Source organism: Elephantulus edwardii, unplaced genomic scaffold (assembly GCF_000299155.1).
Source record: "Elephantulus edwardii isolate Elephantulus edwardi_28Jun2011 unplaced genomic scaffold, EleEdw1.0 scaffold00041, whole genome shotgun sequence".
NCBI lineage: Eukaryota > Metazoa > Chordata > Mammalia > Macroscelidea > Macroscelididae > Elephantulus > Elephantulus edwardii.
In genome coordinates this window covers 17,541,490-17,559,458 of record NW_006399791.1, presented here as the reverse complement: position 1 = coordinate 17,559,458, position 17,969 = coordinate 17,541,490, and the positions used below count along the sequence as shown (strand labels likewise).

Below are 17,969 nucleotides of genomic sequence, written 5' to 3'. Positions count from 1 at the left end.
GAGAGAGAGAGAGAGAGAGATAGAATTTTCATCTAATTTGAAATTAGTTTCAGAATCTCTAGCCTGGGATAGTCATCAAAGAACTACCAGAAATTCAATGTGGGTTCATTAAATATATGGATATATGGACCTTGGCTGAAGCAGAGAATATCAGAAAGATATTTCTTAAAAAAATTCAAATTAATTACTAATTAATTCATAGCTGACCTCTAGCAAGTGTTCTGAGACTGCAAATCACATGGGAGGAGATTGCTCCTCTTTCTCCCAGTATCTGTTTGTAGATCCAAATGGCAAGAAAGATAACACTGTTGCACTGACAGTGAAACTCTCTGTGAACTACACCACCAGAGCTCTCTAGAAAGATAATGACTTGGGCCTTATCTATTTATTTTGCACAGGCATTTGACTGTGTGCATAGTAACTCATTATTAATATTACTGTGAAGAAGGGGACTCCTAAGACTTAATTGAGCTATACAGAGGACAAGAGGTAGTTATTGGAAGAGAATAAGGGGATACACTGTGATTAAAAATAAAGATGCGCACCAAATAAGATAACCAAATCTATTTAATTGTACTTATCAAACAAGATAACCATTCTCATGCAACCTGTATGTTAATCAAATACTCTTAAGAACTGGACTACATGAAAATGAACAAAGCATCAGGAATGGAGGAAGAATTTTGAATAATTTACAGTCTGCTTATCATCTTGCTTGCTAAGAATGAAGACTATTTAAAACATAGATTACATTTCAACATTTTAAAAAATATTAACCAGACCAATAGACAGTATCGTATTAAGTGGAGAAAAATAATGTAAGTTGCCCAAGATTTTGCTTGGATCCATAATCAACACCCTTTGGAGAAGCAATTGAGAAACTAAAGATCTCTTAAGTTAGACAAATCTGCTGTCCTGGACTTTTTAAAAGTAATAAAGAGTAAGAATGTCAATTTAGAGACCAAGGTGCACCTGACCCAAGCAATGGTACCTTCAGTTGACTCATACACATGTGAAAGTTGGACAATAAATAAGAAGATTGAAGAATAATTTATGCATTTATATTATGTATAATAGTCAACAATTTCAGCTTGCTTGTTTCCACAATTAGCTCTCTTGGCACCAGCAGACAAGAAATCAAAAGATGAGTCACGTTGGGAAAATCTGCTGTCAGGGACCTCTCCAGAGTGCTGAAGAGCAACAATGTCAGTCAAGAGACTAATGAGCTCCTGATCCAGACCATAGTCTTCTCAATTGCCTGCTATGCATCAAAGAGTTGGACAATGACTAAGGATGATGGGAAAAAAATTGATTCCTTCGGGCTGTGGTGCTAGAGAAGTGTATTGACTGTCAAGAAAACAGATCTATCCTGGAGAAAGTGAAACTGTTTCTTGTTTGCAAGGATTTTAGGACTCAGTCTCACATACTTTTGACACCCTGCAAGGAGGGGCCAGTCCTTAAGGAAGGTTGTAATGCTTGGAAGGAGAGAGGTACAGGGATGGAGAGGAAGACCCTGGATGAGATGGATTGACATAGTAACTGGGGTAATGAGGGTAGTTGTGCTGAAGATGGTAGCTCTGGCTCAGGATATGGCAAGGTCCAGAGATATTATACATAGGGTTGCTATGAGTTCCAAGCAACTCGACAACACATAACAATAACAACACAAACAATATTGAATATATAACGAAATGCCAGAACAAACAAATATGACTTACAAGATATACAGCTATGATATTTCTTAGGAGAAAGAATAGGGATCCTCTGTCACATATTTTGGGCCCAATACCAGGAGGAATCAGTCCCGGGAGAATGCTTGTATTATAATAAGAGAGTGAGAGAAAGGTAGAAAATCCTCAGTGAGTTGGATTGACGCTGCAATGGCCGCAAAAACAAACTCAAACAAAGGAATCATGTTAAGGGGCTTTAAGACCTGACATTGCTTTGTTCTGTTATACAAAACGTTCCTATGTGTTGAAATGGACTCAGTGACCCCTAACAAGAGCAACACTCTAAAATCCTGTCAGAGATACTAGTGTTCTGTGATAACAACTGTTTCTTAATATGTCTTCGTATTATAGGAGTATTTATTATTTTATATTGGTTTGCGTACTCAATTTGTGTACATTATGTTTCATATTTTCCTTCATTCACATTGTGTTTCATACAATCATTCCCATATATTATGTTTTATAAAATTAATCACCGTTGAACTAGGCCCACCATTATCTGGTCTTTTCAGGTCCCTGCTGCATCTTTTTCATTTCCTTCATCCTCCCCTTCTGTCCACCAAACTGTGCAGCCCTCTAACTTCCCCTCTACACAACCTCACTTCTGTTTCCTCCCCTTCCTCCCTTAGACCTTTATATACATTTGCTAGTAATCCTTCTATTTTTCCAATTAATTATTTGTCCTTGTGAGACTGATTTAGTTCACTCAGCATAATGCTCTCCAATCTTTCCCATGTTCTACAGTATTTTTTGAAAGCATTGTTTCTGATGTCTGCATAATATTGTGTGAATGGACCACAATTTTCCAATTCATTCATTTGTTGTTGGATATTTGGTATATTAGCATTTTCTAACAATTGTGAATAATTCTGTTATGAACATTGGTGTACAAATCTTCATTTGTGTTTCAGTTCTAATTACTTTGCAGTATATTCCTAGCAGTGGTATAGCTGGATCATACGGAGTTTTTATGTTCAACTTTTTGAGAAAACATCAAAGTGCCTTACAGGGTTTTTGGTACCATTTATAATCCTACCAACAATATATGAGAGCTCCAATCTCTCCACATCACCTCCAACTTTCATTGTTTTCTGTCTTGTTAAACTTTGCCACTGTTTCTGTTTCTTCCAACTAGGGGTCCTCAATGAGCCCTGCCCTGCACTTCACCAGTTTTGGATGTTTGGATTTTTGTACAATAAAATGGTTTTTGGGAAAAAAATCTAACTAAACAAAAGAACTTTGCCACTGTTCTCATTGTGGTTTTGATGCGCATCTCTCTGCTTGCAAAGATTTTTTTTTTATTTTCTTGTGTTTTATTGATCATGAAAATACATTTGACAATGTGATATTAACAAATTATGTACAGCTTTTGGAGAAGAATGGGAATCCCAGGACACTTAATTGCACTCATGTAAAATCTATACACAAAACAGAAAGAAGTTGTCTGAACAAAGTAAGGGAGACATTACACAGTTTATAATTAGGAAAGCTGTGCAGCAGGGTTAGATCCTTTCTCCATACCTATTCAAACTCTTTGCTAAGCAAATCATTAGAAAAACTGTACAATATGATGAATGTGGCATAGGTTTGGAGGAAGACTCACTAATAACCTGGGTTATGCAGATGACACAACTTTGCTTGCAGAAAGTGAAGGATACTTGAAGCTCTTATTAGGGGTTGTTGTAGTTGGTTGTTGTTATGTGACGTTGATTCGCTTATGACTCATAGTGACCCTATATACAACAGCTCTGAACCTTGCTCCAACCTTATTGTCTCTGACATATGCATCCCCATTACTGCAGTCACTGAGTTAATCCATCTCATCCAGGGACTTCCTTTCTTGCACTGTCCCTCAATCCTCCCGATTATGATGATGATGTCCTTCTCCAAGGACTGGTCCCTCCTGAAAACATGCCCAAAATACATCAGCCAGAGATTCAGAATCCTTGCCTCCAAGGAGAAGCCTGGTCACCCTCTGAAGGATGAACCTGTTTGTTCTCCTAGCAGTCCATGGTATTTTCAACACACTTCCCCAGCAACACAGCTCAAAAACATCAATTCTCCTTCTATTATTCTTGCTCATTGTCCAACTTTCTGAGGCTCAGCAAATAACTGTGCCAAGATTAAGCACACCTTAGTCTCCAGACTGGTCATGTTGCTCTTTAGTACTCTTGAAAGGTCCCTGACAGCTGATTTCTAAATGTAATTCATCTTTTGATTTCCTGACTGCTGATACAAAGACCAGCAAGCTGTTAACAATTAACAATCTCAGTCTCTTTGTCATCTATCATAATACTGCCAATTGGCCCCGTGGTGAAAATCTTAGGGTTTTTTTAATATTGAGCTTCAACTCATATCAAAGGTTGCAGTCTTTGACCTTCTGCTCCAAGCGCTTCAGATCATCTTCAATTTCGGCAAGCAAGATTGTATCATCTGCATTATGCCAGTTGTTGATGAGACTTCTTCCAGTCCTGATGCCATATTCCCCCTCACAGAGCCATCTCCCAAATGATCTATTCTGCATATAGAGTGAAAAGATATGGAGATAGGATACATTCCAGGCATATACCTTTCCTGATTTTAAATTACGCAGTGTTTCCTTGTTCTAATAACTACCTCCTAATCCAAGTATACATTCCACATAAGCAAAATCAAGTGTTCTGGGATTCCCATACTACTCAGAGTTAGACACAGTTTGTTGTGATCCACACAGTCAAATGTCTTTGCACAGTCAATGAAGCACAGATAGACATTCCTCTGGTACTCTCCACTTTCAGCCAAGTCCCATCTAACATTACTTATAATACCCCAAGTACCACCTAGTACCTAGTCTTGTTTTTTGCTAATTCCTTCAGAGCAGCAACTTCTTCCTTCATCACCACAGTCTCTTGCTCATACATTGTTTCATGAAATTCTTCTGTGTCAGCCAATTCCATTTGGTACAATGACTCTGTATACTCTTATTTTCTTTTAATGCTTCCTGGAACATTTAATGTTTGGCCCAAAGCATCTTTAATTATTTCAACTTGAGGCTTGAATTTGTTTTTTAGTTCCTTCAGCTTAAGAAATGCTGAGGGAGTTCAGTCCTTTTGATTTTCTGACTCCAGCTCTTTGCATATTTCATTATATTACTTTGCCTTGTCTTTTGCGTTTCCCTTTGAAATCTTCTGTCCAGCTCCTTAACTTCTTGATTTCTTCTCTTTCCTTTGGTTTCTTGGCGCTCTGGAGCAGCAGTGTAAAAGTCACCTATTATTGATGTCAGATCTCTGATTCTTTGCTTCAGCTGCCACTGTTGCTTCTGTAGGTCCCAAACTCAGTGATGGTGAAATCTTTGGCCCCCAGAAAGACGTGCACTGCATTCTCTGCATCTTCTTCGCTGATGGTGCAGAGATTCCTCAATTCTGTTGAATCCGCTCAATTTAATGACAAGACTAACCAATCTCCCAGTGGATAGATTAACATATGTGATTTGTATTCTCACTCTCTCCCACCTATATGTGATTGCCAATGATTTTGAGTATTTCTTCATGTGTCTGTAGGCCATCCAAATATTTTCCTCTGTAAAAAGTCTCTCCATGTCTTTTGCCCAATTTGTAACTGGGTTATCAGTCTTTTTCCTGTGGAGGCCCTGTAGGATTCTGTAGGCTTTCATTATGAGGTCCTTGTCTGCTGAGATAGCATTGCCAAGAATAATTACAATACTTACTGTGATTCTCCTTCTTTCAGTGCTGTGTTGCTCTGGGATTGAGCTCTGTGTGAATGTCATAATTTAACAGATGTGTATAGCCTGTTCTCTTGTGTGGTAACCATTGTTCTGGTTGTCTTAGACCTCAACCAGGATGCAATCTTCTTTAGATTCAGAATGTATCTAGCTTAGCGTGTATCACCTGTGGTCTACTGACATACTGGCTCCCCGAAACGAAAATGTTCTGATTTGTAGTATTTTTCCAATTCCTACAGTGTGAACTTTCAACCCACGGCAATTTCAAGGATTTGCAGCTGCACGTGACCCGTGGGAAGGTCATCACAAGGTGGAATCATCTTGAAAGCAGTAGATTCTTCACATGAAAAACTGATACTTTTTGGTGCGGGGAGAAAGGTACAACAATAAATGAATGGAATCCCAAAATCTCTGTAGATGTCCATTGAAATGAAAAATAAACAACCTAAATTTAAAAAAAAACTCATACTTTTAAAAAATAAAGTATTGGCTATAAAGCAAACATGCTAATTTCCTATTTTGCAAAAATGGAAGAAATACATAAAACAAAACCCCCAGATCAGAATGAGTTATTCCTAGGCTGATAATTGGTTTTCTATGTATAGTATATGCACTATTTCTAACTGATTTAATTTCCCAAGTTAAACTAACTGGAAAATCAACCAATGAATTCTTAAAAGCATACATGTTTAGAGGACAGAAAACTGCTCCCAGTTTAGTAAACAAGCTGACTTGACAAAAAATTTGATCACAGGATGAGTGGGACTTAACCATAAAAAAAAAAAAAAAAAAAAAAACCAATCAAAAAAGGCACACCTGTTATTAATTTAACTTGGAGTCATAGAAATCCTCTGTCAGATAGTTGAGGCTCTAATGAGTGGAGTGGCCAGATTCTGTAAAGGTGTGTTTTCTGGTTTTTGGTTGAGATTTGGGTGTGACTGTTTCTTGCACTGAGTGTGAGCTGATTAGATTCCACCTGCCTCCAATGTGGGCCCTCTGGCCTGGTCTTAATTGTTTTCAGTCAAACATCCTTCTAAGTAATATAGCACTGGTCTGTCAATTTGCTATACAAAGGTTGCTGTGAGGGTAAACATTGTGACACTGACGTGTCAAATGCGATAAAGGTTACCCATGGTGGACAGTTTCTGGTCGAGCTCCCGAATTAAAACAGGCTTGGAATTTCGTCTACCTCGATCTGCTTATCACAAAGTTCACTTGTTGAATTAGGGCTTGAAACATTTATTGACGAACATTTGTTGTTGTTAAGTGCCATTGAGTGGTAGATGATTCATAGAGACCCTATAAACTGAAGTCCTGCACACATGTAACTTGCATCGTTTTTCAAAGTTCGTAGAGTTCCAGGAGGCAAGCAATTTCGGAAATGGATGCCACTACTGTTTCCAAATTGACGAATATAAGAGACTTCATATTGACTGCATTGACTATTGATTGATGAATCTAAGAGTCTTCATATTGATTGCATTTCAACATAAAGGAAACAAAAATTCTCATAACTGGACCAAAAAAACAGTATGGTAAACGGAAGGAAAGATTAAGTTGTTGAAGATTATATTTTACTTGGATCATCATGTAAAAATTAATCTACCTACTTTAATCCATTGATTGTATCTACAATTATTGTCCATGGAAGCAATAGTTAAGAAATCAAATGATATATTGTACTAGGGAAATCTCCTGGAAAATATCTCTTTACTAGACCAAAGAGCAATGATGTAACTTTAAAGACGATGGTGTGTCTGGCCCAAGCATGGTATTTTCAGTCACCACATATACATGATCGCCAGAAAAGAGTATTGAAAAACTACTCAAATAACTAATAAGTCTGCTGGGGAAGAAATGCAGTCAGAGTATTCCTTGGATGCAAAAAATTATGTGATTTCATCTCACAGTATTTTGAACCTGTTCTAAAAAGATTCTAATTCCAGAGAGGGAAAAGAATCCTATTTGGTAAAGTAGAAGATTATCATAGAAGAGGAAGCCCCTAGATTGGATGGATTGGCACAAAGCCCACAGCAGTGGATGCAAGTACAGCATTAATCTGGTGGATAGCATAGGACAGGACAGTGTCTCGTTCTGCTGTACTAATTCAACAGTACTAAAAACATAACAACTTGATAGAAAATAGGAGTTCCCATAAGCATTCATAACCTCAGCTCCTGACTAAAATTTGGAGGTTCAGAAAAAAATGAAGAAAGCACTGGCAATCAATTCCTGAAAAACCAGTCACTGAAAACCACTGACACACACCACGTATCTAAATGAACTCAAACTCAAGTCACAGCACTGTAAATAAAAGTGTATCTTTTCTTTTTTTTTGTAATTCTTAAGAAATTTATTTTTTATTATTATTGTTGTTGTTGATTGCACAACTCATAGCAACCCTAAGCACAAAAAATCCTGAAGCCCCTCTATAAATATCAACATTTATCAAAGTTCATAGTTTCTGGAGGCATGTTGTTTAAGAAGTTGATGCCACTCCTGCTTCCAAACCTGTCATGGTATGTTATTGTTGTTATGTGCCGTTGAGTTGCCTGCAATGTAAAATTTTTATTTTATACTGATTTTGCTGACAAAGTTCATATACATTGTTTTTCATATCGGATCTTTCCCATTTCTTTACCCACCCTTCCCTTCACCTGTCAAACTGTGCGACCCATGATTAACCACCTCCACCCCGACCCTGTCCATCCCCAACCCTCTGCTCCCACGCTCCATCCCCCTCCTTGGATCCTCATACATATTCTATAATAATGGTCTTATAAAATATTTGTCCTTATGGGACTGAGTTAGTTCACTTAGCTTAAAGTTCTCTAGTCCCTCCTAAGTAGTGATATAAAATCATTGCTCCTGCATGCTGCATCGTTCTCTATCCAGTGAATTTGCTGTAATTTCTCAATCTGTTTGATTATAGTCAGACATTTGAGCTGTTTCCATGTTCTTGTGATGGTGAAGATATTCAGATGGCCAACAGACACGTGAGGAAATGCTCAAAATCATTAACAATAAAAGAAATGCAAATCAAAACCACAACGAGATACCATCTCACTCCAGGAGAAGTGGCAAAGTTTAACAGGACAGGAAAAAATAAATGTTGGAGAGGATGTGATAACATAGAAACTCTTCTTATACATTGTTGGTGGGATTGTAAAGTGGTATAACCACTCTGGAAGGCAGTTTGGTGCTTCTTCAAAGCTAAACATAAAAATTCCATATGACCCACCTATCCCACTGCTTGGAATATACCCTGTGAAAATGAGAACTGAGGCACAAATGGAGTCTTGTACGCCAATGTTCAAAAGTGTTTATTTTTTTTATTTTAATTTAGTTTGTTTATTTTTCATTTCAATGAACATCTACAGAGATTTTGGATTCCATTCATTCATTGTTGCACCCTTCTTTAAACAGGAGTCTTGTCATGAGGATAATGCAAGACTGGGTAACATTTTCTTCTCTTGTTTGTATGGCCTCCGTGTGTTAACATGGTGATGGCTATCTATGTTCTCTATTTCTCTCTGTGTCCTAAACAGATTGCCAACCCACTGGGAAAATAGATAAATGTCTTACTCTCTTAATCACCTTACCTACTATGACTCATTTGCTGCCATTTGCTGCCATTAAGCCAATTCTAACTTAAGACAACCCTCCATTGGATTGGAAAATCAGAGTATCCAATAAGTTGTGATTGGGTAAATAAATAAAGTAATGGATTGCAGCATGCATTGGTTGTGTACTTATCTTGATGGCTTCAACAGTGGTGGTCAGACAAGGAAAGAGAGAGGCAGATATAACACAGGAAAGAGGGAAGGGATTCCCAGTCCACTGAAGTGACCCCTCAGAATCAATTGCTTGAGTTTTAGACTTTATACTTAAACATGAAACTAATGGGAGACTATGATATGACTGTGAGAAGAAAAATAAAATACCAAAGCCCTACAACTTTTTTTTTCTTGATCATGTTGGCAATCACCCAGTATGATTTAAATAAGAGTTTAAGGTTAGTGATTAATGACAGCCTTCTAGGAGCATAGTGGGTGGGCTCTTGACCTGAAATTTCATAAACTATAGTTTTACCAATGATGTTAAGCAAATAATTTCATTCTTGCCTCCAAAGAGCACTTAGGGTGCACCACCTTCAAGACATACCTGTTTGTTCTCTTGGCCGTCCGTGGGATGTTCAGTGTTCTTCTCCAACACCACAACTCAAAGATGTCAATTCTTCTTCTGTCATCCTTATTCATTGTCCAGTTCACTGATGTATAGCTAGTAATCGGAAAGACTGTGGCCTGAATCAGAAGTACTTTAGTCCTCAAACTGATATCAATACTCCTCAATAATTTGGAAAGGTCCCTAACTACAGATTTTCCCAGTGAAATACATATTATTTCCTGACTGCTGGTACCCAGGGTGTTAATTTTGGATCCAAACAAGATGAAGCTGTTGACAATTTCAGTCTCCTCTCCATCCTTCATGACACTGCCTATTGCTTTGCCTCACATACTTTGGACATGCTGCTAGGAGATGCTATTCCTTGGAGACAAACATGATGTTGGGAAGGGTGAAGGGTCGGCAAATTAGAGAAAGACCATCAACCAGGCGGATTGACATGGGCTCTTGTGTGTCAGGAAGTGTGAGGATAGTGCAGGATAGAATAGGATTCAGATCTTTAGTTTATAGGGTTTCTATGAGTCATACTCAATGACATCTAACAACAGCAATATTAATCCTGGTAAGTTTTGTCACTTTAGAATTTGATCTTTGCACGGAAGTGAGGAGTTTGGTTGGAAGATGGGTCCCTGCCACCTTTTGAGCTCATTTGGCCTGTCCTAACCAAAGTAATTCTTTTGATGTAAACGGTTAAGCACTAGATTACTAGCAGAATGATTTATAATTGAAATCCATTCAGAGGCACCTCAGAAAAAAGGCCTGGTGATCTACTTCCATTGAAAACCTTATAAAGTACAGTTCTGCTCTGAGACATAAGGAGTTATTAGGAGTCAAAATCCTTTCAGTGACAACTTGGTCTGGATCTAGATTGGGGACCACGTTAGTGTGGTGCCTCCAGTGGAATGTGAAGGCATCATATGCTCCAGGACTGTATGTCATCAGAATCTTTCCAGGGAAACTTTTAAAAAATATTTATATTGGTTTGAATACTAAATTTGTTTCACATATTCCTTCATTCATATTGTATTTCATACAATCATCCCCATGTATTGTGTTTTACAAAATTAATCACAATTGAACTATGCCCATAATTACCCCAACTTTTAAGGTCCCTTCCATATCTTTCCCATTTCCTTTATACCCTCTCCTTTCACCCACGAAATTGTGTGACCCTGTTATTTCCCCCCTTGTTTATGTTGTTCTTAAGTGCCATTAAGTCACTTGTGACTCATAGTGACCCTCAACTCTGAACCCTGCTATAGCTTGAGCCAACCTCACTGTCTCAGACACTCCTATGCCCATTACCCAGTCACTGAGTCAATCCATCTCATCCAGGGTCTTCCTCTTTTTTTCATTGTCACTCCAGCTTTTCAAGTATGATGTTCCTCTCCAAGGATTGGTTTCTCCTGAAAACACACTCAAAGTATGTCAGCCTGAGCTTCAGAATACTTGGCTCCAAGGAGCAACCTAGCTTCACCCTCTTTAGGATGAAACTGTTTATTCTCCTAGAAGTCCATGGTATATTCAATACACTTTCCAGCACCACAAATCAAAGGTATCAACTCTCCTTCTATCATCCTTAGTCATTGTCCAGCTTTCTGAGGCATAGTAAATAATTGAGAAGACCATGGCCTGGATCAGGCACATCTTAGTCTCCACACTGATATTGTTGCTCTTCGGTATTCTAGGGAGGTCTCTGACAGCAGATTTTCCCAGTGCAATTCGTCTTTTAATTTCTTGGCTGCTGGTACCAAAAGTATTGATTGTGGGGCCAAATAAACTGAAATTGTTAACAATTTCAATCTCTTCACCATCTATCATGATGCTGCCAGTCAGCCTAAATTTCAGATACTCCTCCTACAGAAGATGAAGTCCTAGGGCAAAGGAAACAGGTTGGACTATTGAGATAGTTGAAGTAGAGATGTGGCACACAAGTAATCTAGCATATTGCTTCTGAGTCAAGATGTTTGCTTAGCTTAATGATAATATTCTAACAATATTTACTAAATGAAAGAATGAGTGTGTTTGTAGTGCTCATTGGCAAGTATAGTGAATTGTTCTCCTGCTAAAAAAGTCCTTAAACGAAGAATGATGCCTATAGAAATTTCATATGACCCAGGTAGTCCACTGCTTAGAATGCACCCCTGGAAAATGAGAACTGAGGCTCAAACAGAGACTTGTAGACCAATGTTCATAGCAGTGTTATTCACCATCACAAGAACATGGAAACAGCCCAAATACCCAACTACAATTGAATGGATTGAGAAATTATGGTACATCCAAATGATGGAATACTGTGCAGCATGCAGGAACAATGATTTTATAAATCATTACCTAACAATGAAATGTGCACGGAGCTGGAGTCAGAAAATCAAAAGGGCAGAAGTTGCTCAGCATTTCTTAAGCTCAAGAAACCAAACAAGTTGCTCAGCATTTCTTAAGCTCAAGAAACTAAACAACAAATTCAAACCTCGAGTTCAATACTTAAGGATGCTATGGGCAGAATATTAAATGATCCAGGAAGCATTAAAAGAAAATGTTAAGAGTATACAGAATCATTGTACCAAAAGGAATTGATGGACAGAGAAGAATTTCATGAAACAACGTATGAACAAGAGCCTGTGGTGATGAAGGAAGAATTCAAGCTGCTCTGAAAGAATTGGCAAAGAACTCCAGAAATTTATGGTGTAACACTGACATATTTTAACAAACAGTTGCTGCCCTGGATGTGCTCACCAAATTGTGCCAAGAAATTTGGAGGACAACCACTTGGCCAACTGACTGGAAGAGATCTATATTTGTTCCCATTCCAAAAAAAAAGGTGATCTGAGAGTGGAAATTATCAAACAATCTCATTGATATCACATACAGATTCGACTGGAATGGCACATCAACAGAGAACTTCCTGAAGTGCAGGCTGGGATTTAGAAGAGGCAGTGGCACTAGGGATATTATAGTTAATGTCAGATACATCTTGGCTGAAAGCAGTGAGTACCAGAGGACTATCTATCTGTGTTTCATTGACTATGCAAAGGCATTTGACTGTGTGGATCACAGTAAACTGTGGCTGATTCTGAGAAGAATAGGAATCCCATTATTCTTGATTGTGCCAATGCGAAACCTATACTCGAACCAGGAGGCAATTGTCATAACAGAGCAAGGAAGCACTGCATGGTTCAAAATTGGAAAGTGTGTGCACCAAAGATGTGTCTTATGTCCATATCTTTTCACTCTATATGTGGAACAGATTATCAGAGAGGCTGGGCTCTATGAGGAGAAGTGTGGCACCAGGATTGAAGGTAGACTCATTAACAACCCGTGTTGTGACACAATCCTGCTTGCTGAAACTGAGAAGGACCTGAAGCACTTGCTGAAAGACTGCTGCCTTCAATATGAATTGAAGCTCAACATGAAGAAAACAAAGATTCTCACCACTGGGCTGATTGACAGCATCATAATAGCTGGTAAACAGATTGAGATTATTGATAGCTTCAGTTTACTTGACTCTACAATCAACACTCTTAGTACCAGGAGCCAGGAAATTAAAAGATGAATTGTGTTGGAAAAATCTGTTTTCAGAGACCTCTCCAAAGTTCTGAAGAGCAATGATGTCACTCTGGAGACTAAAGTGCGCCTGATACAGGTCATGGACTTTACAATTACTTGTATGCATCAGAGAGCTAGACAATGACTAGGGATGATAGAAGGAGAGTTGATGCCTTTGAGCTTTGGTGTTGGAGAAGAGTACAAAATATGCCATGGACTGCTAGGAAAACAAACAGGTTTGTCCTGGAGAGGGTGAAGCCAGGCTGCTCCATGGAGACAAGGATTCTGAAGCTCCGTCTGACATAGTTTGGACATGTTGCAAGATGGGATCAGCCCTTTGAGGGGGATGTTATTCTTGGGAAGATAGAGGGACAGCACAGCAAAGGAAGACCTTCTATGAGATGGATTGATTCAGTCACTGGAGTAATGGGGATAGGTGTATCAGAGACAATAAGATTGGCATGGGATAGATCAGGGTTTAAAGCTGTTGTATTAGGGTTTCTATGAGTCACAGGTGAATCGATGACACATAACAACAACCTAACTTAGCAGGGACTGGAGAACACTACGTTGATTACACTGACTCAGTCCCATAAGGATAAATACTGTATAAAACCATTATTGTAGAATGAGTATGAGGATCCAAGGGGGGAGGGTGGAAGCAGTGGGGTGAGTATGGGCGGGGCGGGGGGTTTAATCAGGATCACACAATTGCAGGGCAGGGGATGAAGGAAATGTAAAAGATCCGGTGTGAAAAACAATGTATTTAAGATTTGTAAATAAACCAGTATAAAATAAAAAGTAAACAACAACAAAAATGATGTCTAACAAATAGTGGCTAAAAAGAATTGTACTTCATTTTGCATTTTGCATTTAACTAGCCCATTTGAAAGGCTGAGTGGGATCTTAATTTTATTGTACATCATAAACATTTAACTTTTGTCTTTATCAAAGATGATTATTTGCAAGGACTTCATGGCTCCATAATCTTGACATCAAAAAAATGGATGGTGCCCAGCACCTACTGCTGATTGCTCTAAAAGAGATTACAGTAGAAGATCCTTGATATACTGGAAGAAAAATGCAGAACAAAGCCCAAAATTATAATAAAAATAGCTCAGATTTTCCCCTGAGATTATGGTCCTTAGTTACACTACAAGCTTAGAACTGAAAGCACACTTGTCTCAACTTCCAACTAAACAACGCACAGGCTTATAAGGTGAGGTATGTGCTCCTTAAAACCATTAACAATTCACAATCATAAGGGCTGTATTTACCCAGGAACAAAGGTCAGAAGACAAGAAGAGTTAGGAAGAAGGATGAGTGAGAACAGGACTCACAGGGAGGAGGTGGGAAAACAGCTGTTACAATGTGGGGACTGTGGTCCATATCAGAAAATATAAAGTATATCAACAGTTGAATGGAAAAATCAATTTTCTGTAAACTTTCACTCAAATCTCAGTGAAAGTGTAGGGGGAAAAAGAATAAGCAAGGCTAGTAGGGAGGGGGAAAAAGCTTAAACTTAATTCTTCTGTTTCACCTAGATCTGTGCATCGCTAAAGCAGTTTGTTCTCAATTATTATGCTGAAAGTTGGAGGTTCAACACTCCTCACCAGTGGCACTGAGAGGAACATTCTGGCAACTTGTTTGTGTGGTGATTACAATGCATAGTGGTTCTTCTCTGACATAGCTGGGAGCGCATGAGTTAGAACCGAATCCGTGATAAGGAGTTCTGGGATTCTAATTTGTCATCTTGGTCTCTGAAAGGTTGAGTTGAGAATTTTATAGCATGATTTAAACATAGTTCTCTGTTTTCCTTCATTATTTTAATTATATACCATAGAGTCAGAACCAACCCATAGCTGACCCTTTAGCTTATCTTCAGAGGCAGGACATTGCCCATCTCTCTCCCATGGAGCAGCTGGTGGATTAGAACCACACACCTTTGGCATGGCAGTGCAGCTCCTCATCATTGGGCCGCCAGAGCTCCCTACTACATTTTCAGGAGGGATATACTTTTATTTGAGATGGGAGGTTCATAGGTAAAGGTTAGCAAGGATTATAAAACAAATTGGAAACTGATGAAGATATTTTCCAATTTTAGAAATGTGTATCTTCATTTTCCAATTATCCACAATGCTAAAGAGAGGCTGTCCATGTAATGGACTGACATAACATGAAGAAAATTATAATTTTAAATGAAAGCTGATGAAATCAGACATCTCTGATTTAGAATTCCTATGCATGCAGCTAAAATTAATCTGAAATCTTATATTGTATCTGAAAAATGTGTTTATGCTCTTTTAAGAAGTCTTACTCATTTATTAGAGCAGTTCTGGTTGACTCTTCCCTTGGGGTCCTTTGTGGTTGTTGATAGAAGTTATTATTATACCTGGGAAAGTATAAATTATACCTGAGAAGGCATAAAGTTGTGTTTTTTGAAACATGATCTGTAATTCTGATGAAATATCTTATTAGCTATCCTGAATTTGTAAGGCATTCTTCTGTCTTTGAAAGCATGATAGGATTTTCAGAGGCAGAAGATTTGTCATTCCGAGTTTTCTTTGTTTTAAGCAAAGCAGTTGAATTATTTCCTTCCTGTGCTGGGGTGACCTGGACAAGGAAACCTAATACTTTTATCTTGGATAATTGTGCTGGCTGTGATCTTAAATTGTTCTCAATGTTTGTGTGAGCACTAGAGTAATGCCAAGCCACACAGCTCTACTCTCTGGACAATGTAATTGGCCAATTCACCTAATTAAGGAAGGAGCACTCGGATCTTCTCTCATGAGAGGCTGGAATCGCTCCAAGGGCCCTGCAGGATCCAGAGGCTCCCTGTTTGATGTAGCTGGTGCAGCAGTTGTTCAAAGGTGCTTTGTTCTCTTCAGGGTGTCCTGTCACTAGACACTGTAGCATCAACCTTAATGCAGACTTCAGTTCCCTGGGCTCAGTGCTCACCAGTCACTGCTGAAAAGGGCCTGAAGGCATGGCCAGCACCCTTGCTGTTGTTAGACAGCCACTCACGGCAATTTCTGGTACAACTGGAAGAAACGCTGCCCAGTCCTGCATGGTCGTGATTGGTCAAGGGAAGTTGTTGTGATCCATAGGACATTTGCTGGCTCATTTTCAGAAGTAGACGGCCAGACCTTTCTCCCTAGTCTTTGTAAGGAAGCTCTACTGAAACTTGTTAAGCATTATACAGATACGCATGCTTCCAAAGACAGAGGGGTAGTGGCTGCACATGACGTATGGGAGCCAGGAATTGAACCCAAGTCTCTTGAATGGAGGGTAAAATGCTACAATCAAACAAACACCCATGGTATTATTTTTTAAGAAAACCTAACAAAAGATAAACAATTTTTGTCACGATTCCGACTCATGGCGACCCCATGTTTGTTAGAGTAGAACTGTGCTCTCTGGAGTTTTCAATGACTGATTTTTTTTTTTTTATTAGCTCACCAGGCTTCTCTTCTAAAGGACACCTGGAGCACCTAAAGCTCCAGTTTCAAGTTCATTTCAGCTAGCAGACAAGCACATTAACCCTTTGCCCCACCTAGAGACTCCGTGGTATCATTGCTGTTGTTACTTGGTTCTGTGGAATCGACCATAACTCATAGCAACTCTGTGACCAAGAGATCGGAGCCTTGTCCTGTCCTGTGCCAGCATCACCAACTCCACCGCGCTCGAGCCCATTGTGGCAACAGCGCCGACCCACCTCCTTGAGGCTCTCCATCTCTTTCTCTGACATGCCACTTTCCCCATCACGATCTATTTCCTCCAAGGAATGGCCCCTTTTAAAAGCTGTAAGTGTGTGACATGACATTTCACCAGCCTTGCCTCAAAGGAGCACACTGATGACACTTCCTCCAAGACAGATTTGTTTCTTGTTTGGGGATTTCATGGGATATTCAATTATCTTTGTCAGCACCACAATTTAAAGACATAGGGTTTTATTTGGTTTTCTTTATTCATGACATCATCATTGTTGTTGTTTTTGTTGTTATGTACTGTCAAGTCAGAACTCATCCAGAGCTGACCCTCCAGTGGGTTTTCAGAGACAGTTAATACAACAGGAGGAGACCGCCCATCCTTCTCCTGTGGAGGAGCTGGTGGAGTCAAACTGTGTGCCTTTGGGATTGCAGCACAGCTGCTTACCTCTAGGCCACTAGATTAGTCAAGGTTAAAAAGTTCTCAGTTGTGGAAGGATTAGGGTTAGAGGATTCTAAGTGGTTACCGTTGCCAGCAGCTCTTTACTCCATGGTGATATGTGGAGTCAGACTCAGCTTTGAACTGAGCAGGCTGTTCAGTCCTTAAAGTCGATAGTTCACAATAGAGCCCACTTTGCTCTCCCAGGGACATTTGGAAATGTCTGAAGACACGATTGACATCTAAAGGGTAGAAACCAGGGACCCTTTTGAACAACCTGCAACACACACAGGGCAGGCTAAAACATAAAATGCTGATGAGATCAACAAACCCTTCTCTAAGCCAGTTTCCTGTTCTGCAATATGAAGATAATAATGCTTCCCTAATCAGACTTTTGGGAGAATTAAATGGGGAGGTCACCGAGAATGCAGGGCTCACGTGATGGTAGGTAATAACAGTTAAAAAAAAACCAACAAAACAAGAGCACGGGGTGTAGGGAAGTGCCCACTTAGTTGGAGATCTTTCCTTTTCTTTTTGTCCTGTCCGTGTTATAGAAGCTGATGCTGTGGCCAAGGCCGTGCTTTGGTCCCAGGCTCTGGCAACACTCATCGTGTCTTTCATCTGGCTCCTGTCACACTGCC

The 17,969-nt window shown here is 39.3% G+C and overlaps 1 pseudogene; it reads right to left on the bottom strand.

The window, feature by feature from the left end:
* The window catches only part of LOC102857363, a 146,621-nt pseudogene extending 130,370 nt beyond the window's left edge, over positions 1–16,251 (bottom strand).
* Between the last annotated feature and the right edge of the window lie 1,718 nt (positions 16,252–17,969).